This window comes from Anas platyrhynchos, chromosome 1 (genome assembly GCF_047663525.1).
Source record: "Anas platyrhynchos isolate ZD024472 breed Pekin duck chromosome 1, IASCAAS_PekinDuck_T2T, whole genome shotgun sequence".
Taxonomy (NCBI): Eukaryota; Metazoa; Chordata; class Aves; order Anseriformes; family Anatidae; genus Anas; species Anas platyrhynchos.
Genome location: NC_092587.1, coordinates 196,291,574 through 196,319,534, shown reverse-complemented (window position 1 = coordinate 196,319,534; position 27,961 = coordinate 196,291,574). Strand labels below are relative to the sequence as shown.

General features: G+C 46.9%; 1 long non-coding RNA gene and 1 other non-coding gene across 3 annotated transcripts; both read right to left on the bottom strand.

The window, feature by feature from the left end:
- Positions 1-809: 809 nt before the first annotated feature.
- LOC101800550 (uncharacterized) lies at positions 810-27,961 on the bottom strand. Its single transcript, XR_011806543.1, has 2 exons — positions 26,614-27,961; positions 810-1,916 (listed from the first exon to the last, which is right to left on the bottom strand). It is a non-coding gene; the product is annotated as an uncharacterized protein (transcript).
- On the bottom strand, positions 8,887-26,126 carry LOC140001355 (uncharacterized). Of its 2 annotated transcripts, XR_011806545.1 has the most exons (4): positions 26,002-26,126; positions 25,203-25,275; positions 14,981-18,682; positions 8,887-14,901 (listed from the first exon to the last, which is right to left on the bottom strand). It is a non-coding gene; the product is annotated as an uncharacterized lncRNA (long non-coding RNA). The 2 variants fall into 2 exon arrangements; XR_011806544.1 differs by lacking the exons at positions 25,203-25,275; positions 26,002-26,126 and adding an exon at positions 19,095-23,604 and having other exon boundaries at positions 8,889-14,901.

The following is a 27,961-nucleotide window of genomic DNA, read 5'->3' as shown; positions in this document are numbered from 1 at the left end:
AAGCAGATTTCGTATCTCAAAAACAACCCGGTCCGCAGAGCCAGTTTAATTCTAGGCACTATTAACAGCAGCGGCCATCCCAGCGTAACAACTGGGTACGCGTCCCCTCCTGAGCTGGGTTGGTTGGTACCTGGTCACAGGCTCACCACGCTTCGGGGACGTTTGCCTTAGGGCAGAGCCTAATGCAGGGAACTGCATTTGCTTGCCTATGTTTGCTGAGTTGTTTTTTTTGGGTGTTGTTTTTTTTTTTTTCAAAACAGCTTTGGCTACCCAAAGGGATAGAACAATACATTGAGTTGATGCTTGGGTTAAAACTGGGCAAGAGCCCAGTTTTTCACAGTCAGACCTAGAAACAGTCCCACCAAGCTCACTGGGACCACTAATAGGTGGCACCTGATGTAAATGGGCATGGTCTTTGCCTGCCTGCACAGCAGCACGTCCTGCTATGCTCCCACACGCTGTAGCATCGCTTTCTTGCTTGCTTGGTCTGTATTTAAGCAAGAGTCAAGAGTTCTCAAATTCCTTCCTCCCAAGTCTTTCGAAACTTAATGCTTGCTGAGTGCCTTCAAATATTTGGACGAGAAAGGGCTGTAGAAAAATACAGAATTACTCAAGCGTTTTAAACAGAATTTATAGTTTGACTTCCGAGGCTAAAACTGCCTAAACTGTGCTCAAAGCTCCCTTTAAGTCAGGGGAGGAAGGGGATTTCACAGGACAGTGGCTCACTTCAGTAAAGAGATTAGAGTTATACCATCACTTTTCCTTCCTTTATGAAACGTAAAATAAAATGGAAAAAAATAACCAAGGGCTGTATCCAAAACCACCTTTTATTGCCACTTTATGGATTTAAATATTTAACATTCATATAAACAACTCTCTGTGTTTATGTAGGTACTCGTGATTTCACCATAAATGGCAGAAATGGTAGAAAATCTGTTTTTCCAACCTTTCTGATATTCCTGCATCTGGTGGATCCTGAAGTATTCACTTTGCATGTTCTCATCTCGTTGCGAAAAAAGAAATTATTTTTGAGTGAACTATATAGTGTTTAATGAAAAAAAATATTACACAGTGTAGGCTTTCACAATTAAGCCACTTTTTTTTTTTTTTTTTTGCAAAATAACATTCCAAGTAAGACTTCTCTCTTTTATTCAAAAAATAAATATATCCTTTCTGAATCAAAGCATTTCATATGACATTAAGTACAAAGAAGAAATGTACTTCTTTGGAAGTTCTGAAATAGACAGACAAGAGCTCATGGGAGCAACATTATCCATAGCAGTGATAAAAGCTGAACGCTGATTTCTTTACAAATTTATAGCAGAACAGAATTTCCTCTTACAATATAGAACTTCAAACAGATTTAAGAAAAACACCATTTTAAAAATCTGAAAGGCACATGAACTGGACCATAAAACGTACTGGCACATTCACTAATACGTTTTATGTTACATTCCTAAAGTGAAACTGTGGAACCCTAACCAAGAGAAAAGACCGAAGACACCAGCAAGTTCTTTTGTAAAGTATCAGGAGTGGCAGAGAGTTTCTTTTGGCTCTTGATAAAAGCATGAATACCCCGAAGGTAGAAAGTCTGCAACACTGCATCATTCAGTCGTATTTGGGCGAGTTGCGACATAAACAAACACCACAATCAGCAGTACTACGACGGCCAGCGTGGGAAGCACTACGGTGGTGATCTGTTGCCGGGCCTCCTGCATCGCCTGTTTCCTCTCCTTTTTGTCTTTGGAGGTCTCTTTTTTGGGCTTCCCTCTTAGCTGCCTCATTTTCCTCTGAGGATCTTTCGGTTGCCAAAGCGGAGGAGTGAGGGGAGTTGAGCTGCAGAAGATGGGCCAAGGTCTCTCGAAGCAGGGGGCTGAAATCTTCCGTCTCCTTCAACTGGCTGGCTGTACGAGAAACTGCAAGAGAAGGGGGAAAAGTGCAAGTCTTCTGAGCAAAATCTACATATATAATGCAGTTATTAAAACTATTTCCAGCTTCACTTGGTAAAGCTTTTCCCTAACTGGCATCAATATCCACTCGTCTTTTTTGAATGAAACTGAATGGCAGCGTGTTCGTTCACTTCATTGTAGAATCACAGAATCATTAAGGCTGGAAGAGACCTCCAACACCATCTGGTCCAACCATCACCCTATTACCAATATCACCCACTGAACCATGTCCCCAAGCACCATGTCCAAACTCTCCTTGAACACCCCCAGGGACAGTGACTCCACCACCTCCCTGGGCAACCCGTCCCAGTGCCTGACTGCTCTTTCTGAGCAGAAATGTCTCCTCATTTCCAACCTGAACCTCCCCTGGTGCAACTTGAGGCCATTCCCTCTGGTCCTAGCACTGGTTATCTGTGAGAAGAGGCCGACCCCCAGCTCCCCACGGCTTCCTTTCAGGTGGTTGCAGAGAGCAATGAGGTCTGCCCTGAGCCTCCTCTTCTCCAGCCCAAACACCCCCAGTTCCCTCAGCTCCTCACAGGACTTGTGCTCCAGGCCCTTCATCAGCTTCGTAGCCCTGCTCTGGGCACGTTCCAGGGCCTCGATGTCCAGCAACACTTTCCCCAGGATAAACTACATCAGCTCATCGTGATGAGTCCATTCGCCCAGGAGCACTGAACTCACCCTGTATTAAGCTGGAAACAAAGCCCAGCACCATACATTTCATCCTCCCAGGCAAACAAGATAACACAGCTAAAGACTTAATGAAAACAACATGAATTAGTCTTGCGTCAACACAGAGCACCAGCTGCCCCTTCTTGTAAGAGCAGCAGGCTCCCAACCAAAGGTCTGTGGCTCCCCACAAATCTGCAGAACCAGGAAGGGCGAGCAGGCAGCCTGTCATAAGGAAAAGCATTAAGCATTTATCATCCACACCTGGTATTTATGGGAATAAAGGGTACTCGAACAGGAAGGGACGTGGGGAAGGAGCTGCTTAACTTACAGAACACAGCCTAAACCATAACATGACTCAGTGCTCTCCCTCTCCTTACAGCTGTCATTTTTCTATGGAGAAAAAAAAAAAAAAAAAAAAGAAAAGAAAAAAAAAAAAAAGAAAAAAAAGAGCATCCTAAGTGATAATCAGCCTGCTGACAAATCGCTGTCTTAGACAAGCAGTCATTAATAAGCTGGTTGCTCTGGAGCATCAACCACACTGGTTTATAAAAGCAGAAGGATCTATCAGGCAGGATGAACAAAAACACCGCACCACGTGAAGCCTTCCTGAAAGAAGAATTAGGAGGTGCTTGTGTTACAGAACCCAAGGGCGCAGGGAAGTTTTTCTCTCCCCCAACACTGCCTGCAGCTGTGTAAGCCACTGCCTGGGCTGGGGGAGGGAGAGGGCCACAGGCTGGCTCTGTTCCTCCTTGCCACATCCCTGCTGCACGCAGGGCACTTGTATCCTGAGCACAAATTGGGGTGGAACAGTTACTGGTGCTGAGCAGTTAATTTTTGGTTCAACTGAATAGGAACTAATGGTTTTCCATCACTCAACGTACCGGGAATTAAACATCTGACGAAATTAGTGGGTGACTGCAACTGCCTCTTTCCTTCCTCTCTTTTCTATCACAGCACAAGGCTGATGTTAGCGTGCTGCTGCAGGTGATGAGAGCAACAAGCAAAGCTGCAACGTGCTCGCAGCTCACCATGGCCACGACTTCTTGATGTATCATCTCTGGTCAACGTTACAAGTTGTCTTATGACTACCTTAAAAAAAAAAAAAAAGTGCTTTTCACTGAAAGTGAGATTCTTCCTGCTGGTGTTATTGCTCAGCCTTGTTCGTCAGCCTGACGACAGAAGCAAAGCCAGACTAAAAAGCCCACGTCCAAAAGGAGAATCCCCACCTATCAGCGAGGTGCCGCTGCAGAAGGGCTTTCGTCCTTTCACCCATCCCTTCTCCTCGCAGCCAGCTGCCTGTTGTGAATCTCACCCAGTCGGTTGGTGGGATGTTTCCTCAGTTCGGGTACGATGCGGGACAGCTCCGCCAACCCAAAGCCACGGAAGCAACCAGGCTGGCAGAACGGTCCCATGGCATTGGGAACCCGCCAGCAAACCAACAGATCTGTCTGTCTGTCTGTCTGTCTGAGCTCCTCCCTGGGTGCCATCCAGAGGAACAAGTCCAGCATGAAGGACCCATGGGCACCTGGGGTCACTCCTTCTGCATCCCATGTGCACGCCTTGCCAGCTTCTTCCGATCTTAAACTCCATAAATTCAACTTGGCCTCCGAGTCAAGCGGTTCCTTTCAGTGTTGATAAAGCATAAAAGGGAAATTTGGCTGGCTGGGATGCTTCTCCAAAGAGGAGACAAAGTTCAAGCCTTAGAAAGTCTTAGAAAGTCTTTCTTCTGCCAGCTGCAGCATTGGAACTGAAATGCAGAATGTATTTAGAGACCAGAAGCCATCAGTGAACTTCATAATGAGGAGGCAAATAGGAACGGGATGGAGCAAATACATCACACCCTGTTCCAGTCTGTTCAATCAAACAGGACTACCTGATTTCTCACCATTACCTGTTCCTTTCGTCAAATCCTCATCTCTCTTATTGATTCAGGAGAAAATCTTTGGTATTGCAACTGCTGCAATCTGTGTTTTGGGGGGAGGCTGGTTTTTTGTTTTGTTAATCACTTCTCCAACTCACTGTTAGCTTTCCTCTGGGGAAAAACAAACCTCTGTTTTTCTCCTCCAGTTTCCATTTTCCTCCTACTCTGGTCACAAGCTTTGTTACCGAACTCTGGAGGAACTACTATGCAAAACAGAGCTTTACGTTTATCCCTTGGGATAACTAGAGATGCATTTCAGGTATTTTCATATTGTTTTCTGTCTCTACTGTTAGTGCACGTCAGCGGGCTTTGTGTCTGGATTACTCACAAGACCCAAGAAGTGATGGACAGTGAAATCCTTTGGGACTTTCCACGTGCCATAGTAACAAACAGGAGTTGCCATGAAACCAATCTCTTGAACAATAAACGTATGCTTTGCTCTACACAGCATCACTTGCTACCCAGGCAGTAGAAACATCAAGCCTCTTTTGAATATTTCATTGTGAAGCAGAATGATACCGAGTTAATTACATACCCCAGCTAGCATCTGATGGCTTGGAACATGAAGCCTCCCTGCAAATGTCAGCGCCACTTGAGCTGCAAGCTGGTGCTCTCCAGTTTGGCAATCTGGCACCCATCTTCAAACACGCTGCCAGCAGACCGGGCTATTTGGCTTTGCTACCAGCAGAGGTGGCCTTGCAGAGAAACCAGCCTAGAGATTTTAGCCAGATGAGCCTCGGGGTTCATCCTACCTGAACTGCAGAAAGGAGGCCGCCAGGCTCTGTGAGCTGCTGCCAGGCTCCTGCTGCCTCTAGGAGCCCGCGTGGTTTCTGCAGGAGTTAACACTTGCCCACAGGAAAGGTCCAGGACGCTGTACGGGTACGTGCAGGCGTGTTCCTGCAGTGCTTACAAACTGTTCAGCTGCATAAAATGAAAGTTTGCAGCCCGTGTGGTGCAGAGTAAGGGCCACGGCCGTCCTCATCCACTTCCAGGCCTCTCATCAGCCACACGTAGGCTTCATGGGCCAGGAATCACCCTGCTCACCCACTGGGAAGGCCAAACTCGGACAAGGAGGGGAAGGAGATAATATAGCATCAGGAGGGCTGTAATTAATAACCTAGTTATCGCTGCCTATTTAAAATCTCTCCGATCAAGCTGCTCTCAAAAGGGTGATGAGAAAGCGATGGCCTCGGTGTACTCCAGCCTTGTGCAAACATTTCCAAGCTCAGTGGCCAGCGTTCTCACTCTGCAGGAGAGCTAGAAACTTGCCTTGTCTCCTCAAACAGAAGCTGAGAGTCTTCTTTCCACTCCAAGTGCAGTCACACACTGTAGCATCCCCCTGAGGCTGCCTCCCATTCTCTAGGAACTCCTCGACCACCTCCAGGGCTGGAAATGAACACCAAACTGGGTCAGCCACTGCTTTTGCTGGTCAGTGACTCCCTCAGCTGGGACATTTGCAGGAATACCAACAGAAAAGATTAACAGAGTCCCGCAGAAGTGGAATACCTGCAGCCCACAACACTCTGTCTTTAATTTCACCTTCCTCTTGTGACTGGCAAGCAGTGACTGGGTGCAGCTGCTTGGAGCAGCCATTTCAGAGGCTGCCTCTTCTCTCTCATACTGCGGTGCTCCAACTTGACCCTGAAGAACTCAGGTTTCAAGCAGAACAAAACCTGGAAAGCTCAAGCAGTGAAGACAAACCTGAAAATGTTGGTCTTCAACGTAATAGCAACTCACAGCTTTCCTGTTCTGGCTCGAAGTCTAGCCAGTGTGATTACAGTCCCCCCTGCCCATCATCCAAACTGCTTTCTACATGTAAAAACACTTTTCTTTCTAACTTCTGGGTGAAGTGACTCTGAACAGGCTTTGAGGTTGGCTCTGCAGCCCAAACAGCACAAGTCAGTAGGCTCGCTGAAGTTACTCAAAGCGATGCTGAAGCATTTGGCAACACCTTAAGGCAACTCAAATGTGGTTAAGCAGGGGAGAGGCCGTGGTAAAACCTACAGGGACTGACAGCCTGCAACACACATCAACAATCTTCCAACCTGAATTTCTGGCAATCCGCTGCCTCCTGTTGTTGTGAGATGAACCCTGGCCAGCAGTGATCTGCAGGTAGAAGCTCCTCACGTGGCTGCTCTGGGCACCAGGAAAGGCAGAGCCAGCTCCGGCAGATTTCGTTTATCGGCTCTTGGTGTAATCACACGTCTAGACATCTGAGGAACTTATTCTCACTGCTGTTACAGTGTGAGTGTATTAACCGCATTAAGCTGAATAATTTCTCTCCAAATCCCGAATTACAGGCGTTTGTGAGCCACTTTGGATTAACCTGGCCCCAGGATCCTGCTCCCGACACTGTAACATATCTGGGACAGCAAATCGTCTTGAAATTCAAACAAACAACCCGACAAGAATTAATTTTTATCATTTAAATTTCCCCCTAGGGCCACGTATGTTCGTAATGAGCCATTACAAACAAACAAACAACAGAACAGGAGACCAGGAGAATGCGCTGGATCCAAATTGCTTGCCAATGGGAGGGAAAAAGGACACAAGATATGTAAGTAGACAACGCTCTTTGCCTTACTGCAGCGTCAAAAAGCCCCAAAAACCCGTAGGTCCCAGTCACCAGGACACACCAGAACCGAAAGCAAGTCAAGAGGAAGAAGCCAAACCCACAAACCTATCGTCGTGTTCCTTGTTTCTGTTGCCAGGCTTGTGACTTCAGGGCCCTGCAGCGCCCTGCAAGGGGGCTGGAACAGGAGCAGAGCCCCGGGGATGGGAAGAGGCCACCACCATGAGGAGGTGGCAGCTGAAGGAATCGTGACACGGGGACCGGCCACCTCAGGGTGCCTGCGGCCGGCAGCTTGGCAGGGATAACAGCGTCATGGTTCCGCCTTCATTAACGTCTGGCTGCTGCTTAGACCCCACTTTATTTCCTGCCTTTGAAACCACACAGGCGATTTATTTATTTTTTTTTAAATGACTGAACTGTGTGCGGCGTTGTTATCTAAGCCCCGGGTAAAATTTAGTATAAGCAAGGCTTGTTTCGGGCTGCCCCACGGAGCACAGATTTACTCCACAGCTGATTTCGCCTCGAGGTGAAATACCACGTTTTGGCCGGGGGATTTGCTTTCCTGCAGCTCTCAGGTCTGGCCATTGCGATGACAGCACCGGCAAGGTCACCGATTTCTAATGTGATTTGGCCAGTTTAAGAGATGCAGCGAAACAGGAATTTTAAAATGTATTTCAGCAGGAGCTCGGGACAGATTTACAAACAGCAACACGTGTGCACGGAGCTCTAGATGGGGTCTCCAGAGACCTCGGGTCTGCACACAGCCCTTCTGACCAGCCAGGCCAAGGTCCAGCTCCACCACTTGCTTTTCCCGTGTTTCGGTTTTCACAGATGTGAGAGAAAAATGCGAATCCTTGCATCTCCCCTGCATTCCTTCAGATGGTCACGACCTGGGTGCCCTACGGGACTTGCAGAAGAGCTCAGACCTGCTAACGCCCAGCTCCTGCAGTCAGAAGCCAAAACTGCTCCTGAGTTTTTTGTCTGACACCAGGCACCTCACGCTCCTGCAAACCTGACTCTGAGGGGGGAAATAAAAAAGAAACAAGCATGATTCTAGCATTTTTTATCCAACTGCAGCACTTACTGTCCAGCTACATTCCCAGCCATGTCCAAGTGCAATCACACTGCTTTTTAAACACTCGGTGTAAAATAAGTTTTAAAATCTTTATTATTTGACAGGCTCCGAAGGAGCAAAATGTTCTGTGCAGCCCTTTGTGTGGGTGACAGAGATGGATGGAGCAGAGATCTGTCAATTTGACTGAAACAGCTGAACCCTAATGAGCGGGCTTGCCCAGAAGATTAACGTAAGGCTTTAATCCCCATCACACCCTCCCTCCCTCCTCCCCCAAACCCACTTCCAGCAGCCTCGGGATGAAGCGAGCAATTCCAGCTGCAGGACAGCTCCTTCTGGCGCTGACACGCAGCTCCGGGGGACCATTAACGTGGAGAAACAACCATTATCTGCTCAAAAAATAAACTTTTAACGTGTACGAGCTGTCCCCCTGCTGAAACAAAGGCAACTGAGTGCGGAAGGAGTGTGGGAAGAGCTCACCGCGACACGGGGAACTTTGGCTCCTGCTCTATGGGATGCTCTGGGTCACCGTGCCCGCTGCTCCCAGACAGAAGTTACGCGGCAGAGCCGGCGAGCAGCCGAAGATAATACTGGCAGTGCTAAATTTGAGATCTTCATGTTTCGGTGACGCTACTTGTCACGACTTCGGAGCGCTAAAAGTGAAGAAAAGCATTAAGAGAAAGATTTTGGCTCTGTGAGAAATGGATTTTCGCAGCACGGCGTGAAGCCGCTCCTTAATACCGTACAAACCTACCTCAGCCGACTTCACTGCAGCAAAGAATTATGATTAACAAGTCAAAACAACCCCCTCTTCCAGGGCAAAAGCTTTTAATTACGCACATGATGATACAGAACTATTAAGATGCTGCTTGAAGTCGGTTTAACATTATTTTTTAGTGAAAGTGGGGGGGTGAGTTTTTGGTTGTGGTTTTTTCTTTTTTCTTTTTTTTTTTTTTTTTTTTTTTTTTGCCAAATTACAGCCCTAAATCTGCGTCACCCCATCATTACTGCAACATCACATTTACTGCAAATGGAGCTCTGAGAGTCTCCAAACTCCTCACAGCATTTGGGAAATGAAAGCCATCACTGAGCACTGCCAGGAAGCCAGGGAGTGCGAGGCCGTCAAAACAAAAAGCTGTTTCCATACGATTTTCACGATCCCGAGGACTGGGAGGCAGCAAGCAGTCTGTATTAGAAACAAAAAGCCGCGGATTTCTGCATCTGGGGGGGAATTGTTGAAGAGAGACGAGGTGATGGCATTTTAGGCTCATGCATCCAGTGCAGAGCAATCCGATCTGCCCTGAATATGGCAAAGAAACAGCAGAGAACTGAGTAAAAAATAAAGAGGCGAGACCTTTTGCTCTGCAAACAGAGGGACAAATAACCAAGATTTGTCCATGCGGATAATAAAGACTCGGTATCAAGACAGCCTCTGCAAGAGGCAGTCTGGTGAAGAAGCAGGAATCATATTTACCGAAAACACAAGGAAAATAAACATGCAATTTTTGTCACTGCCTGATTTCGGTTCCCAAGGCCGGGCTGGAAAAAAAAAAGCTGGCCATTCTCCGCATCTACAGCCACGGATGATCTTGCCCAGAGGGGCAGCAACCCACAGCACCCAGCACACGACCTCACACCACGTGTTTGCTCAGCAGCTTTCTTGCAAACTTGCTTTCTCAGCTGTTCCTGACAAAAATCCGGCGGAGGCGAGACATTTATCTGTCCGCTGCGTTTATGGAAATCCAAACTGCTTCTAAATAGCCACGTTAAATAAACCCAATAGCCGCCGGTGTCACATTCCTTAAAATTCATGTGCTGCTTTCCCAGGTTCACTTCGTGGCTACCTCAGCACCACAAACCGAGCTGCCACCCCAGCAGCACTCACCCTCTGCGCTGGCGATGGGAAACCCTAAATCCTAAATGGGAAATTCTCATTTTTTACCTTCCAGACAAGAGTGAGGCCGAATGCCTGCAAGACTGAAGGCTGACGTTAGGGTTTTGTAGTGCAAACACGGGAGCTGAGGGACTGTCGCTGCTTTTCGTTATAACTCCACTGTCATCAAAACTTTGGCACTAAAGAGTCAGTCCTGACTAAAACTTGGCAGGGAAAAAAATCCGTGCCCATAGCAAGAATGGATTGTGGAGCCTAAAAGCACGAAAACCCAAAGGCAAGGGATGAGCCTGGGTGACAGCGGGGCTGCTGGAACGATGGAGACTGACCAACAGAGGAGGAAAGCTGAGAGACACCAGGACAACATCTATAAACAACGACACTCTGTGAATGCTGGACTCAGATTTCTTGTGAAGCAGCCTCCTTGGAAGGCACAAAGGGAAATCTCCCTCTTCTGGCTCACGTTACGAACTCTCCACGATAACAGAAATCAAAATTGCTGTGTATCTGGGCTCCTGAAAGCTTCCCGAGCCAGTCCTGCAGGGCAAAACGGACAGCTCTGCCCTGACAGTGAAGTTTGCTGATGTACGAAGTGTCCTGGAACGGGATGCAGTCGAACAAGGGGTTGTGATCTCAAACTCACTCGTTTCGGGGCTTGTTTGAAGTTCTGGTTTTTCAAGCTTTTCTTGGCACAGCTGGGTTTGCAGTAGGAGGCTGAGGAAAGGCTGCTGGCACCGGGCCTGTCTCTCCCTTCTCATGCACATGCCAGGGGAGGGCTGCAGGACGGGACAGAGGAACTAACACAGAAGTCAATCCAAACTGAAGGGTGTGTGATAGGCGAACCTCTTTCCCATCTCCGCAGGAAAGGAGCCTCCCTCAGCTCCTCGTTTTCCAAGCAGGGCAAGCGCCTCACAGCGTTTTGCTTTGCTGTGGTGTGGCTGAGTTCACTTCCACCTCTGCTGCCTTCTGCGCTCCCTTGGTTGATCTGGGTAATCGAGTTATCAGTGAGTGAAACAAAACCCACCTTGCATTAATACAGCACCATGGGTGAGGCTGGAACTCCTCTGACAGCCTCCCCAGGCTCCTTTCAAATCACAGCAGTGTGCTCAAACATTGCGACAACAACGCAATCAGGACACCTTTGGGGGGACGGGAAGATGAGGACTGAGACTTGCAACACAGGATGGCTGGGGAGTTTGGTCTTCCTATCACTGCTCTCATTAAAACCTCATTCTGTTTACTTCCCAGCTTAAACCTGCAGCCTTATTGCATTTCACTAAACAATCCCACATTATAATAACGCAGCAGGCTTCCCTGCCGTGATTGATAGACTCTGCTTGCAATTATTTAAGGAGAAGGCACATAATTACATACAGCTGGATTAGGCTGATCAAATCCCTGTTAGTGTCTGTCAATTTGCACATAACAAGACAGTGTGACATTAATGCAAACTAATTCCAATGCAGAAAGTTTAATTAAGACCTAAAAAAAAAATAAATTAATTAAAAAGAGATGGATGAACAAAAAGTTTCGCGTGCTGGAAGCAAAGGGAGTTTCCCAGCAGAGGCAGCCCCCGGACACCAGCCTGGTTTTGCCTCAGCAGTTTTGCTCTGGCACCACCGCTGGCTGTGCCCTCTGCCAGGGCTTTCCGTCTGCTCAGGACACTCAGGACAACTCAAGACAGAAGCAAACGGCGTGGAGCTGTGTGTATAATGGCAGTCCATTACCAGCAAGCGCAGGTAGTCAAAGGAAGGGACCTCACAAGTTGCTGTCAGTGCTCAGCAAGCAGCCATTGATTCCACACCAGAATTCAGCCACCACAAATTACGAGAGATCTTCTAAAGCACTTCCCCAGACCAAAACATGACATTCCCTACCTAACAGCGTTCATTCGCTCCCTTCACATTTATTCCTTTCCATTTGGGTTGTTTTTCAAGTGCTCTGCTGTGTTCTCAGTGCTCTCAAAGTCACCCCCAGTGCCCCCAGCGCAGCGTCCCGGCTTTTTTCCCCGCTGAGCAGACCCAAACTTTCCTGTTCCAGAGCTGCTAACCACAGCTAGGTCACGTCAAGGGGTTGGTGTGGCACACAAGCTGCTTTGGAGGGTGCAGGACCCAAGGAGATCTGTGACACCGCCCCACAGCACACCTCACCCCCCCAGGGGCAGCAGCACCCAGCACCTCACACAGGCCAGCTCACGGCTCCCAAACGTGCGGTCTGAGTTTCCCACGCTGCAGTTTCCCAGTGCGCTCCCTGCCAAATTAAATCAATTTGAGCATCTCATTAAAGAAAGAAAAAAAAAAAAAAAAAAAAAGACAGGTTTTGATTCATTTTTAATGGCTTCTCTGCCAGTCCAGCCCGCTGCTCTGAGCTGGTTTGCTTTCCTAGCTGCTCTGCTCAGCCACCTCGCTGGGGAGACCCTACAGGGTTTCAACAGCTTTAGAAAGCTCTGAATGCCATATAACCCTCACCAAAGCCTTATCCAAAAAGGCAGCAAACATTCTGAACCCGTCTGTTTCCCAAGCGTGAACGCTTCCCACAGAATTAATTTTGGTCAGCTAGGGGAAAGGGGAAAAGGGAAACAAGGAAAAACTTGAGCGGCATAAGCTCTAGAAGGGATTACGGTGCAACCTCCTGGAAAATGCATTAAAACTCAACACCACGCTAAAACCGTCCAAAAAATTAAGCCCTTCACTGCTCGGTCACATCCCTCCAAAGCTCTCAGTCACCCTCTCCATGGTAGGGACAAATCGCTGCTAGATAACCTCTCCTGAACAAGCCTATCCATTATTCTAACTTGTTCGGGTTTCTTTGGCAGTGCAGGTATTTAAGGCACCCTCCTAAGCCAGCTCCTGCAGTGGTTTTTCTGTTCCGTTACAACTCTTCAAAGCATCATAAAGGCAAATTGAATAAGCACCTCAATTTGTGTTGCTTTCTATTTATAATACCGCAGGCACCCACTGCTGCTGAGACCTGAGCAGGCATCTTTCTGTCTTTCTTCCTGGAGATTGATGCAGATTCATCTCAGGAGTTCCCTGTGTTGGAGTAATTTCAAGAAACTCCTCCATGCGGTAGGGTTTGTGGGTTTTGGTTTTGTTGTGTGTGTTGTTTTTGGCTTTTTTTCTTCTCATTTTTATCAGCAACCAACTGACCTGCTCTCAAAAACGCAGCTCGCTTTGTTTCCTCGCTCACCTCAGCCACATTTCGTAGGGTATCTTCTGGCTAAACGCAAGGGCAGGCATTCAGCAAGCAAATCGCTTCGGGTTTTCCCCTGAACCTGCAACAATTTACATCTGTAGGGCCCGTGGGTGGATTGGGAACCCTGGGCATGCAGGGAATGGCTGTTGGGAGGAGCCTGCCCATCGCCCAGCAGACACAGGGCTTGGATCCCGTATTATCTGCCCTCTCAAATCAGAGACAAATGAGTTTCTTGTCTTATCAAAGCTCCCGTGACCACCAAGAGGCAGCTCGGGCTCTGCAGGGCAGGGTTAAGCCCCGGGTCTGACCTTTCAGAGGGAGCCCCAGCCCCAGGTGCCTCTGCTGGGTCAGCTTCCAACCAGCGCGCGGAGGAAAAAGCTGCAAGGAAATGCAATTAAGGCTTAAAGACGTGGATGGGAGCCAGGTCATTAAAAGGGACACCGGTTATCAGTCTCATCTCCGCAGCGTGGATTTTCCCGGAGCAGCTGACCTGTGAGGTCTGGAATTCTCCTCCAGCTCCTGCTGATGCGTTCAGGGGCGGTGTTGCAGCCTGCCACGGCATCTCACAGACATTCACGGGACAGCCCGAAGAGAATTTCATCTCAGGAGTGATTCTGTGCCTCAGGTCCTGCTCCAGAGGGATGCTGTGCTACCTGCCCCTCTGCAGTATTGAACATGGGCCTCAGACGGGAAGGATTTTAAGCACTCCCTTTAAAAAACATGCAGCTTTCTCAGCCATAAAAATAAAAATAAAAAAATCTTGTTGCTGTTTTTGATCATCCCAATCTTGCAAAGATTGCTGTTAGCTTAGGAAAGCACGCAAAAATGTGTAAAATGAAGTTTTCAAAACTTTTTTTTACTGCGTTTCTTGAAAATTTAAGCAAATAAAAAGGCTCCAAGACACAATAAACCATCTCTGTAAAGTCCTCAGTATGGTGTTCTCCTTCTTCTTACTTACCAGCCACACAAACTCAATCTAACCGTTATCTCGGGAATCCGCAGATTTTTAACTTTGTACCAACACGAACGAGATAAAACAGATTTCCTCAAAAAATAAACAAGGCACAGGGACCCTGAGGGTCATTTAAGAGGCGCAGCTTCCAAATGACAGCCCCCAAACTCTTGTAACCTTCATGTGTTCTCATCCCCTTCCACGATTACTTCTTATCACGTGGGGAGGTTGGGAAGTTTTGCACCAGCTACATTCAGCAGATCAGCTACAAACGGGCACGCTGTGGATCCTCCACAATTCCAGGCTGATAGCTAATCACGATTTTGAGCCTTTCAAGCAAATAGGACAACTTAAAATGGCAAACATGGCTCTATCAGCCCATCCATAAATTAGGAGTGACAATAGCAGATTATTACTCATTCACTCAGTGTTTGTTTGGCCCTGGGAGAACTGGCTTTCTTCCAGGAGCTGGCAAACATTGGTTAATATACATGTAAATGTTTTATTTCTCTCTGAGTAGGCAATTTCACGAAATGAAATACCGAATTAGAGACGACCCTAGTTTTTTCTGCTGATGCCTGTCCCGGAGGCAGCGCCGCTGAAAGCCTTTGCGAGGGTTTTCACACCAAGCCACCAGGGGAAAAGCCACCTTTTCTTCTGAGAGTGAGACACTTTCACTGTGGAAACACAAACACTTTTATGTAAATATTAATCATCCAAGTTCTCCTTGAGGAAAGTGGATGGAGAACAGCTTACGTAAGGTTCCAGGGCTGACTAGATACGTGCTGGACTGTCTCTGCCAGCTGCTCCACACGGGCTGGTCCTCAGGGTAAAAGCTGCACTGCCTCGGTACGAGAGCTGCAGAGCCAAAGGCAGATTCAGAGGCCCCCAAATTTAATGTGAGGGCACTTCCAAATAGCACGTGTCAGTTCCTAAGGGTGAAGAAGGGATATTGTGGTAGCAACAAGTCAGCATGGCTCATAAACCTCTGGACACGCACGTGTGGGAAGAAGATGAAGGAAGCAAAATGAGTTCCTTTCCAGTCTGGCAACCTGTCTCAGTTGGTACCCACCAGTTTCAGGCAGGTCTCTCCCCGGACATGAGCATCTGCGTATCCCAGGTGGGCTGAGATCCCAGGTTTAGGGAGTTAGGTACAGCTGGCATTAGGATTACTCCTCCTGATATTCTCTGCTTTAAGAGAACCACAGTTTACACTTTACAGGCTACTTCATTAACTAAAGCTACTTCTGAAACGGAACTTTGGGAAGTAAATACAAGAACTGCGGATTTGTTTTAAGCTGCAGAAAGCCACAGAGGCGATCAGAGCTGCAGCAAGCACACCGTATACTGCGTGACCCCACTCTGCTTTGAACCTTGGACCTCAGGCTGTGCAGCTCTCACACGGAGCACACTCTCCCTCCTCTCGAGCGGCGCTGCTGACCCCACACTTCTGGGAGCTCTCACGGGGATACCTGCTGAACACAGCGTCGGACAGCGATTGTAACTCATCCGGAGAGCAGACGGCGCATCGGATTTCTGAACGGGCTTCCCTCGCTTTCAGCGGGGCTGAAGCACGCAGCACATAGGATTTGGAAACAGATTTTCCCCCAAATAGCTCATACAATTGTGCTGCAGCATTCCACTACCAGCTCGGCTCATGCTTACGTAAATACTGCGTGGAAAGGCAGCAGTCAGGTGAGTGGTCACAACGAGGTTAATCATTACATCCAGGCTTTGCCAGGGCAGCAGCAGAGCTGCCCTCTTGAATAAATTGAGCTCGGATAAGGCAGCATCGATTTTCCTAAAGAGGTTTCATTACTGAACTCCAGGCTTGTGATTCCTTCTGACAGGACAAAGTTAAGAGTTAATCCAAATTTACTATTTCTTTTCTACCCAAACAGAAACCGACTCGATTAAGATGCAGAGGCTGCCATAGACCTCCCTCCCTTTCCGTGTTCTCCCCCCTCTGAGAGAAACTGAACTTCACAGGACTTCAAACCTCACAGAAAAAAAAATAAAAAAAATAAATAAGAAAAGCTCATCTTTATTCTACAAGCCTTTCTCCCAGCACTGAAAACCCAATGCATATTTTCTGCCAACTACTTTTATCTCTGCATTGTTCTTAACACTTTGCTAGAATGGAGATTCTTCAGCACACGAGTGAAGAGCATTAACGTGGTGAGGGGACAGGGACTGTTGGAGCCCAGCCAGTTAAAAGAAACGAGGCAGGAATGCGGAGGCATCCCATGACCTCCAAATCTTTCTGACACATTTTCTGCTTGACAAATCGCAGCTTCCTATATTACTTTTTTTTTCCAAGACAGTTACATCAGAAGGCAACAGCTGGCCATTACAAGCGATTCCATTCAACAGAAGAGTTGCTTCTTTACCTCCTCCGAGGCTGATAAGAGTCCTCCATAAAAGCAAAGGGATCTCTTTCTGATTTCCTGCAGGTGCCCTAAAACGCTTACTAAGCTACAACAAGTGCATCCCTGACAAATAGGGTGTCCAACAGACTTGGGGGTCTCCTAACTTTCTGAAATTACCTTTCTGACTCACTCACATCTCTGGGAACACGAAACTTAGTTAGGTAAGGTCTGAGAAAAAGCGAGCAAGATTAGAGAGCAAGATGAAAAAAACAATTACTAATCTTTGAGGAGAAAAGATACCGTTTCTAACTCTCCTATCATAAAAGCCTTGCCTCTTCCGCAGTTAAGCAGTTTCCCCAAAGCAGCTATCACCGATTGCATTCACTTGGAATTTTTGTATAAACAAGCGTTGGAATATGAAATGCAAAGTCAAAAAGAAGGACCTCAAATCACAGGGTGCATACATCCCAGCACCTCGTCTGCATCTCTTCAGAAAGCAAGAACAAAAAAAATAATTGAACATGAAAGAGAAATAAAACCAGACATGAATTGAAACCTGAAAAGCTTTTTGCTTAAGGTCCCTAATGTCTACGAATTTATTAAGAGATGATGTTAGAGCACCTGAATTTCAGAGAATTACTTCAGAGATGGCTCCCGTTGCAGCTTTTGCTGCTGGAATATTTTACCCTGGCCGCCAGCCAAATCTTCGCTATGCTGATGCCAAATAAATGATACTCAATTTCAACGACAGATGCTGTTGTGTTGACACATAATTGATACATTTATATTCAGGGCTCCCTGGAATTCTATAACAGCAACACTTTATTCACAAGAAATATCACTGGCAGCAGAACTCAGAGGGACTGGCACATCGCTGATGCTACCACGCTGCTGGAAGCGTGAGGCTGGAGGGAGGAGATCTTTAACCACCCAGGGTGGCGAGGACCTGTGGAGACCACGACACTTCTAGGGCAGTGGAAGATGAAAAGAGACAGCCCAGCAGCCAAAGTGGCTCAGCCAGAAACCAGCGTGCTCGCAGAAAAAGGAAACCTGAAAGTTTGCAGCACAAGTTGCACATCCCCTTCCTGCAGAGCCTGTAGCTGCGTAGGAGATGGAAGTCATAGAAACGCCACAGCACTCAAGTTAACAGCCATGGCCATGCCCTCCTTCTCGCCTTGACTTCCTTGGTTTCCCAGGCAGGAAACATTTTAGCAGCCTTTAAAAATACATTTGGAAAAGGTATGTTCCAAAGGAAACATCATATACTCCCCACCTCGCCTGTTCACTCTCCCGGAGATGACTTGAAAGAAACTTTCACAAATAATATTTATTTTGGAAAGCAACTGTATCTCCCCAAGACTAACAAAACTTCAGCCTTCACTGAAATTATTACATGAAAAAAAGCAGGTGACAGTACAATTCATGCCTACAACCTAACTTTTCTTTATTTTTGGTAACGCAGCATCGTATTATTTTCACACGACAAATGAAAACATTCCCAGAATGAAAATATTCAGCGAAAAATGCATCCCCATTCAATTCCCAAAGAAAACAACCCTGCAACAACTAAAATTTGGCACCAAAGACAGCAGCAAATAAACAGCAGAGAGCAAAAATTTCCTGTCATTTATCTAGCTAGCAAATGCGGTTCAGCAAACATGCAATGTGGAATATCCTGCCATGATGCCTCTTTTTAATTAAAATAAGGTTAAGCTTAAAAATACTTTTGAATCACATTTTATGGGGATTATCAAATGCATTTGAAGCTTACAGATGAACAGGAATCACCACCTAGAAATCTTTTCAGCCCCTGGAAAACATATTTTGTTGGCTGTTTCTTAAACTGTATTTTAGAAGACTGAGCACAGCCCAGAAAGCTTTCTGCTGCTTGTGGGGCCTTATCTAGCTCTCAGATTTCATCCTCAGTCAACTTTCTCCTCACATCACACGAAACGGGGACTGGAAATACTGATGGTAATTCTTCAGACTCTGCACACTGCAGCTCTTCCTCTTAATTCTTCCTCTCCTGCGCTTCTAAGGGCTGCTAAGGCCAAAACCTGTCAGAAGGCCTCTTCGTGCTGAATTTCTCCTTCACGATCGCGTGGCACAGAGCAAAGATAAAGTCATACGGAGAAAAACACACATTTATCATCAAAGCACACACCTTTCTCCCAATAAATAAATAAATTTATTTTTAAATGTCATTTAGCTCAGCAACACAGGATTTGCAAATTATCCAGGGCTGTATCCTTACAAAACCACAAAGTGATTGAAAAGGTCAAAGTGCATGAAGCAGAAAAGCTTTGGGGGCCAGTGAGTTCTTTTCACTGATGTGAGAGAGGCATTGGAAAACCAACCTTTGCCAAGAAAATGCAGCCAGGCATTAAAAATGTAAGCATCAAGTGCACGGGTACCTTCCCATTGGCAGCTGGGCACCTCAGGAGCAAGTACAGAGGATGAGGAAGGGCCATGAACACCACCTAACAGTTTCCCAAACTTACCGGTTGTGGGGAACGTCTGGTCCCAAATTTCCTCACTCCTGTTCAGAGATCTGACGCAAACCTGCTCCAGTTCAAAAGCTGCAGCAGTTTGTTAGAGCAGTGCTGTGCCTAAGCTAAAAAGGCCAGCCTCTCAGCGCTGCTTTTTAAATTGAGCACTGAAATAACAAAGCTAGGAGGCTTACAGACAAGATCCAACTCCTATCTAATTATTTAGGAGTGTAGACAGAAGTGGAGGTGCGTCTGCAAGGCACCGTGTAGCTACCTGCTGTCGGTGTTGGGAGGGGGATAATTAGCCTGGGAGGAACTTCATGTTAATAAATACAGACTGACTTGAATATTTCAGCCTGCGACTGAATTTCCTGCAAGGATTTATTCCTACAGCTTTCTTTGGGTGTTTGAAACAACCCCTGCTCCACCTCAAACATGTAATAAATTTAATAACTTTCTTTAAAATCAAAAAAACCCACACCACCTTCAGTAGCAATAACCCATCCTGTTATTAACAAGGGCGAGGGTCCACAAAGTCAAATGGATTCTCACTCCAACTGCTACTGCTGGCTTCTGCGTTTTACCCTGGACACAGAACAGGAAGGTCTCACTTTCTGATTCTCCCACTCAGGAAGGCAGTGCTACAGCTGGAAGACGTGGACAAAAAATAAAATGCTCATATACAAGTCTTTCAGTCCCTTTTCCCCAACTTATATCATTAAGGAAGAAAAAAAAAAATGCAGAAGTGTTTCTGCTAGAAGTTACCGTACAATGAGTTAACATGCAAAATAAACTAGCAACAGAAAAAAGAGTGAGCCAGTTCCAACTTTTAAACATGTAAAAATCTTAGAAGTAGTTCAAGGCAATCAGATTTCAGGGCAAATCTTACTTTCACAGACAGTGTTTTCTATCCTGTCCAATGTTTCTCTTACTACTGTGGGAAAGATTTGAACAATGGAGGGAAGCTGGCTAAGGCTCGGTCTGCAGACTGACATAATCTCAGTTCTGCATCCAGGCTCCTGAGAAGCAGTCCCAAACAGAGACGTTTAGGCAAGATGTTGACCTGCACCCCCTTCCTCCAGGCTAAGGCCCTTCCACACAAATAACTCAGTGCCTTCAAACACACCTCACAGATCATAATACTGCAGCTACAGGCCACTCCTTTAAAGTGTCAATTCAGTGAACCTGTTTTCGTAGTGCTATGCAGCATCACCACCTAACCCCTTCCAGCCATTTAAGATCTGCAGTTTCTGTCCTAAACTACCCTGAAGTTTAGCACCGTGCTTTCCCACTGCTATGGAGGTGGCACTGCAGTGCCAGGTGGGGTGGGGTTGTGGAGAGACCCAGTACAGTAAGTGCAAAGGTCTCTAGATCGTAAAAATGAACAACTACAAGCGTTTTCCTCGAGGTTCCTCTGAACCATTCCTTATTTCTGTCATCCTTTTATTTGGGTAGCAAGACCAAGCACAAGGTCTTTCACGACACAAAGACGCTACATGAAGCAGAAGATGCTACAGCCATCTAACAACTAGGAGGCAGGCAAGCTAGGAAATGAACTTTTTTAGAGGCAAAAAGCTTCAGTGAGTTTTAATAACACATTTATACAGCACGCCTCCTCTCCGGGCCTGATACGAAGCACTGTATCGTGGTCAGAGAACTGCTCTCTGAGGATACAAAGCCAAGGTGTCAAAAAAAAAGAAAGAAAGACATACAGTGGAAAAGCAGCGAGTCCAATTTATAAATAGAAAGCAGTCTGAGCACAAGATGAATACACCCCGAGGTTTGGTACATCCAAGGCATGATTATCTAATAGCTCTAACACGGTACAAAGGCCCACATCAAGATGGGCTGAACACAAGGGTTTTATAGGTAGCAATATAAGGCTCAGGGAGCCTTATTAAAGACCCTTAGACCCTTATCAGAGAGCCTAACTGAAGGCAGGTGCTATCTGGAATGTTAAAGCCCACCCTAACCTGCTTCATTTTTTCCCCCCAATTATATCATCACGCAGCCATAGCTCTTCAGCCCTTTAACCACAGTATATTTGCACTAATTTTTTTTAAGAGCTTTAAGGCCTTCAAGGGTCTTATTTTTAAGGATCCATCAGCATTTTTAAGGGTCCACTTCTTAAGAGACTTATTTTTAAGGGTCTTATTAATTTTTTTTAAAAAGCTTTTTAAGGTTTTCCTAGTGCCAAGTCCAAGGGATGCCCATGTAGTTGTAAATCCAATGCTCCAGCAATCTGCACTCCTCCACGCCTCCAGCTCACTTCAGCCTGGAGAAGTTACTCGTGCCTGCAGCAGGGCCGGCCACATTTCTGCTCTTCATGTGACAAAGGCACAAACATGTTGGTTTAGGCAGAAGCAGCTTTTGCACTGATGCTGCTCTTTATTTTCCACTCTTTTTGTGAAATACTGAGACAATTTCTGAGCAAAGCCTTTGGGGAAAGAGCTCTACTCAAAATCACTAGTCCTCTGTCTAGCACAATGAGAGCAGAGAATGCAAATTAGTTGCAATAAAAGCAGCTGGCAATCAATACAAAAGGGCTGGTCTCCAAAAGTAAAACTGGCTCCTCTAAGGATGAGAGTTAAAAGGATAAAAATATAAGAAGATGAAAGTAAAGGAAGAACCAATGTAAACAACATTGTGGGAGGGAGACACAGAGGGAGGGAAAAAAAATCTAACGATACGACAAAAATATTAGACAAAGTGACAAAAAAACAGCTGGGGGTAAAAAGGGAAGAAATACAGAGATAACTGGAGTGCAAAGAAAAGGATCATTAGAAAAAAGTCTAATGGCAAACATGTGCAATCCAAACAGGAGATAAACTAAAAATTGTGAAAGGGAGCAGATAAGAGGCTAGCTGGCACTGAGGCTTAAGGCAATAGTCCCGGGTTAACGTTCCAGCCCAGCTCCCAAGCACTGATGAGTCTGATAATGAGTTTCAGCATTTCTTCCACCACAGGTTTGGCCACTTCACAAAACCTTGGGCTTTTGTCTCCTCACCTTCTGCCATAATTCTCTAGTAGCCAATACCCACCTGAGTGGGCCAGAGCCCGCTCACTCTACCTGCATGCAGAGCCCTTTCTTAAACCCCTTCACCTCAGGAAGTCCACAGGCAGCTGTGAAGGATGGAGAAAAGCCCAGCATTATCATTACCACCTGTTTAAAGAAAAGGAGAGCTCCTCAAGATTGACACTTCCACTGAGTCTCCCTATTATTTTGTCCAATTTTTATAAGCCGGTTAGAGAAGGAATACATTACGGTCACAGAAGCCTTCCCTTGCAGCTATTATAGTGAGTGCTTGATATAAAGGCAAAAATAAAGGTATTTTTGGCACTGTTAGCTACCTCTACTCAAAAGAAACCAAAAAAATGAGCTTCTCACACATTGTAGAGCAGTGCCACAAATCACCCTTGGTCTTCCATGTATGCACCTAGTCCTGGTTTCATCAACCATTTGGTTTCAGCAGAGAACTAAAGTCACTCATTATCTTGCACGTGTCTTTAATATTGCAAATTAGCAACAAGGAAAAGGTTACTTTGCTCGAAAGCCTTTCGGCCCCTAGGAGCATCACCAGTTAACTACACAAAACTCCTTTGGCCCCAGTAAAGGTGCTTTAACAGCACGTAATAATTACACAGGGTGGACAGTGGTGTCTTCTGCTCTCACACAGAATTGCAGGGAACATGCTATCAGTGCAGAGTATTTATTTAGCTTGGGTTTCAACCAGCATACTGATGGACCAGGCAGGGAAGCTTCTGCCAAGTTGCTAATATACTTAAAATTATGCTTAGCCCTTCAGAACTTTAACACAGAACAATTCAATCAGGGCATGCCCTGTGCTTCAAGAAATTCTCCAAGATTTCTAATGATAACAGGTGGCCAGAAACTTCCAGTCACGTTGACATCTAAAAGCAAAGAGCTCACCTTTTAAAGGGAGAAAGAAGCGACCAACTTCTTTGCAACTGAAAACACTGTGCAAGAAATCAAACAGAGCAGGATGGAGAAGAATAAAAAACCCTGAGACCAAACCAAGGGTAGGGCAAAAGACAACAAAGAGAATATTATCACACATTCTCATCCCCTCAAGATACACGTGTGCCTAAAGGGCTCACAAATATCCATCTCTGGCTGTCTGCCACATCCAGTGTGCAGAGCCTCCTTCCTCTACTGCCTACAGCAATTATTTCAGGCTTTGTCTTAACAAGTAAAATTCTCTGTCACAAAAAAATAAAATAAAAAATAAAAAGGTAGGGGTGGAGGCCTGCACTGTTGCAGAGGTTTACACCGACAACCTCTGGGACTGCCATTCCTGCTAAGACACTTACAGGATTTTAACAGCACCTTTCCCCAAGGTAGCAGCAGTCAAGACCTTTATACACTGAAAGATGCCCTTCCACATTAGCGTGGTTATTAGCCACAAACAGGATTAAGAGCTCAGCAAATCCTCACAGAGCTCACATCTGTCAACACAACTCCTTCCCACATGGGCTGAAAGGAAGGTAACTTCTCAGCACTTACAAGAAAGCTGATATTGCAATAGTTATTAAAATAATAATAATAATTTGGGGGGCGGGGGGGGAAGAGGATGTTCAGAAACATAACAATCAGAGAGGCCTCTTATTTTGTAAAAAAAAAAAAAAAAAAAAAAAAAAAAAAAGCCACCTGGTTAAAGAACCCAATTAACACCAGGAGATCTCCTGAGAAGACAACAACCAAGATCTCTTTGCTAGACATTACAGAAATCTTTCCATGCTGTCAGAAAGCAAACAATTATCACAAAAAAAATAGAGCAGCTCAGATCTGCACGCAACACAAATCGCTATGGGACAACAGGACATCAATGAATCCACAGATACTTCTTGCAGTGCATGGGGTAACTAGCAGGGAGACAGACAGATCATTTTGCTCCAGAGCACACAGACCTAATAGCTGAATCAAGAAATGCCAGATCCATTCTCGAAGAGCTCAGACTCTTCGGGAGTAGCTGGGACACACAGCTGTAAGAGTAAAAGCAAACCCAGCCAATTCAGCAGAGAGAATTCGTGCTCAGTTCTCTCAAGCCCTGATACCACTGTAAAAGATAAATTAATCTTCCTTTAAGTGCAGTCCCCATGACAGCACTGCTACCTGCTGAACCAGGGCAGGTCTCCTGCGACTCTTCGTGGAGAAAACTCTCCCTTTTCAGCTTCTCTACAGCACTGCTTCTAGGTAAGGCACACAGCACAGGGCCCAGTCTCGTTGGGCTTCAAAGTAACACACGAGAGAGAAAGATGAGGGAGAAGAAAACTTTGTAACAAAAATGAACAAATAAACTGTTATCTTACACATTAAGCGCCACAGCCAAAAGATCTACTGTGGAGTCTATCGACCATCCCCTAAGACAGCTCATACCACCTAATTAGCATGTATATTGTATAGATATGCAAAAGCACTTCACTGCCTATTTAATGCATGGAAAAACATAATTAGTTTAAGTATATATATAAAATTTTGCTAGCATACTGATAAGGCAGTGACCAGGAGATCGTCTACTCTCTCACCTGTTGCTGTGCACACCTCCAAAAGAGCAGCTAGGAATGTGACTGAGGGCAGCTGCCTCACACAGCACAACCCCCACTCAAGCCCAGTGCTCTGGGATCACCTCACAGCCCAGGAGCTCTTCCACAGGCACGCTGCCACTGCTAAGATCTTGTCTCAGGCAAAGTCATTTGCAGAGTCACAGAACAGCCGAGGTTGGAAGGGGCCTCTGGAGATCACCCAGTCCAACCCCTGCTGAGCAGGATCACCTAGAGCACGTTGTGCAGGATAGCAGCCTGGCAGGTTTGGGATATCTCCAGAGAAGGAGACCCCACAACCTCTCTGGGCACCCTGTGCCAGTGCTCTGTCACCTCACAGTACAGAAGTGCCCCTCATATGGAACCAGAACCTCCTGGGCTTCAGTTTGTGTCCACTACCTCTCACGGGGCAAAACAGGGACAGTCCTGCTGGCCTGCAAGCACTGGTCACACCCCAGGAGGTTGTTCTGCTAAGGACTCCTTAAAAACAGGGCTTTCTGACAGCCACCCTGGCAGCCTCTGAAGATGCCCAGAGCTCTGTAAAAGGCTCATTTTTACCTCTGTCTGTATCAGTGCTGTCCATGCTCTTCTGTATCACCCTGCATTTGCAGTCAACAGCTTCGCCAAAACCCTTGAGGAGCAGAAGATAACAGTTTTGCGAGTCCCTGCTGGAAAGAGCACTAAAGAAACAGGTAGTTCCTAGAATTTCCTACGTTATAAAAAGTATTTGACAACCACACTCCAAATCCCTGTTGGTAAATGTCCCTTCTACATTTCCTGCATATCATGAGGGAAAGTAACAGCTAAAATTGCTATAACAACGAGCTGTTCATTTATCTGACAAAGATGAGTGAAATTTCCAACTACAGAGCTTAAGAACAGTCTAAAACCTGCTTTCTTCTTAACTTCAGTCAAGGAGGTCTGCGTGGCATAAATAGGCCACTAAAGGCAGTTAGAAGAGAGATAAAGTTATTAAAAATGCACTAATTAGAAACTTTTTTTTTTTAACAGGGTATCAGGGAATTACTACAAGACATTTGTTTCATTTAAAGGAGACAATTTCATCAGACCTAAAAATAACACACAATCAGGTTTTCCAAATTGAGAGGATCACGAAAATCCCCAGGAGGCCCCAGCGCAGCCAGGGCACTGCTCGAGCCCACAAAAACCTGACACAAATTTGGGGCAGGACCACGGAATGGAAATATGGAAATCTCCATACCATGACAACATTTATTTTCCCTACCGTCTTAAAAGGTGTGAAGCATAACGGCTTTAGAAACACAGCGGAAAGTAAATTGTTTTTTAAGGTACCCAACTGTACAGAGACCCGAAAAAGGCTACAAATTGAACTCACGGCAGCACACGGCAGGGACAACACACGAACAAATGAATCCAATGCGCTTAAGGAAGGGGTAAAAGCAGCATATTTGCATTCAGAAGGGATTATCGTATTTTTCTTTCCCCTGGGTCACCTTTTAATGCTTTCCTGAGCTTACTTCCCCTCTCGGCCGGCTGCTTAAACACAGGTCTTGGTCCTTCCTCACACACGCTCGCGAATGAGGAAGCGAAATTAAAGAAATAGACTCCAGATGCGGAAGTTTCGAGCCTTTTGAGGAGTTTTTTTCCACATTTCCAAGAGTTATTTTCCTCACGGATCCCCCCTCCAGCAGGGTCGCCGTTCAACCCCGGCGGGGCCGGGCCGTCCCCGGCGCCTCACAGCCGGGTCCCTCCTTCCCGGGGCCGGCTCCCTGCTTCCCCTCACTTCAAAACTTTCCGCTTTTAACCTCCCTGGAGCACTCGGAGCCCCCCTGGAAGTCCTCGGCAAGCCAACCGGCCCGGAGCCCCTCAGCTCAGCGACTCCCCCCGGGAGGATCCCGGAGCGGGCTCCCGGAGCCCCGACCGCTCCCCACTCAGCTCTCCCTTCCCTCCCCTCCATCTCCTCCCCGGGACAGCCGCGAGTCCTTACTCGGAGCTGCGCCCTCCTGAGAGCAGGGACAGGCGGCCAGCGAGGGGCAGAGTCCGGGCTCCCCGCCGCAACTTCCCCCGCTCCGCCACACGTGGGGCTGAGTGAGGCGCGGGGCTGGCGCCGCTCGGCGCAGAGGACGTGGCAGCTCCCTCCTCCTCCTCCTCCTCCTCCTTCTCCTCCTTTCCTCCCTCCCTCCTCGGCCGAGCCGAGCCGGAGGCTCCTCCCGGCCCCTCTCTGGCGGAATTCGGGGCGCCCTCTGCCGCCCGCCGAGGCTCCCGCTGTCCCCCCAGCTTCGTCCCGCTCCCCTCATGGCGCGGCGCCCCTGAGGCGAGCCCTGAGGTGAGGGCGGGCGGCCGCCGCCTCAGCGCTGCCTTCCCCGGGCGGGCACCGGCCAGGGGAGCCCCTCGGTGGCTTTTCTCGGTAGAAGAGGGTGAAGGGACCCCCACCGGTCCCCCACCGGACCCCTGGTCCCCCACCGGTCCCCTATTATCCTCCCATAGGACCCCCACTGCGTCTGGTCCTACGGGACAGGTGCATAGCAGCCGGCTGGAAAGGCTGGCGCAAAATCATCGTCTGTTCCTGAGGAGATGTCTCTGTCTGGTGTTGCAGTAAAAGGCTTATCACAAGTGCGTTTGTCTGTTCATTAAATAGGGGAGTGTGGAAAAAAAAAAGTGGAATTAGAGCAGCAGGTACTTTCATAGTATTAGGAGGGAAGTACTTGTTGCGGCATGGAGTTGGTCACACTCTGAAATGATCATCCCAAACACACATAGAGGGATCCCTGCTGTCCTCCAAGTGAACAGGGACAGTGTGAATGTGAATTCACTGAGAAACCCTATTGAACCCACCCCAAGCTGCTGCCTGCACCAGCAGGACCCCAAACATCTGTAGGTGCTGCGCGGTTTCCATGGCTTAGGCTGGCTCCACCACGGAGATGCTCTCCTTTCTCACTGAGAAGAAATCCCTTGCTGTGTTCCTGAAGAGACAGTAGCCACAACTGGTAGGCAATAAAAGATCCCAGACATCTATTTGCATTTTCCTCTTTGCAGGACTGCATTTTGAAAATAGGAGACGTCACCTGGGCTTCATGGTTTCTGAATGCCTGACACGGAGGTTTACACTCAGAAGGTCAGCCGGGAGGGATCTCCCCCTTCCCCCAGGTTAATAACAGCTTCAGAGCTGCTCTCGAGCTTAATGGTGTCATCCTTCTCCTAGTGCTTTTCTCAGAGTTCAAAATGTTTCCTGCAAGAGCATTCTCATCAGGCACCTTCGCGTAACCTTAATATACCTCCTAATTGAGTGATATTGGAGTGTCATGTTGTTACTTCCTATTGCACTTCTCTCTGCT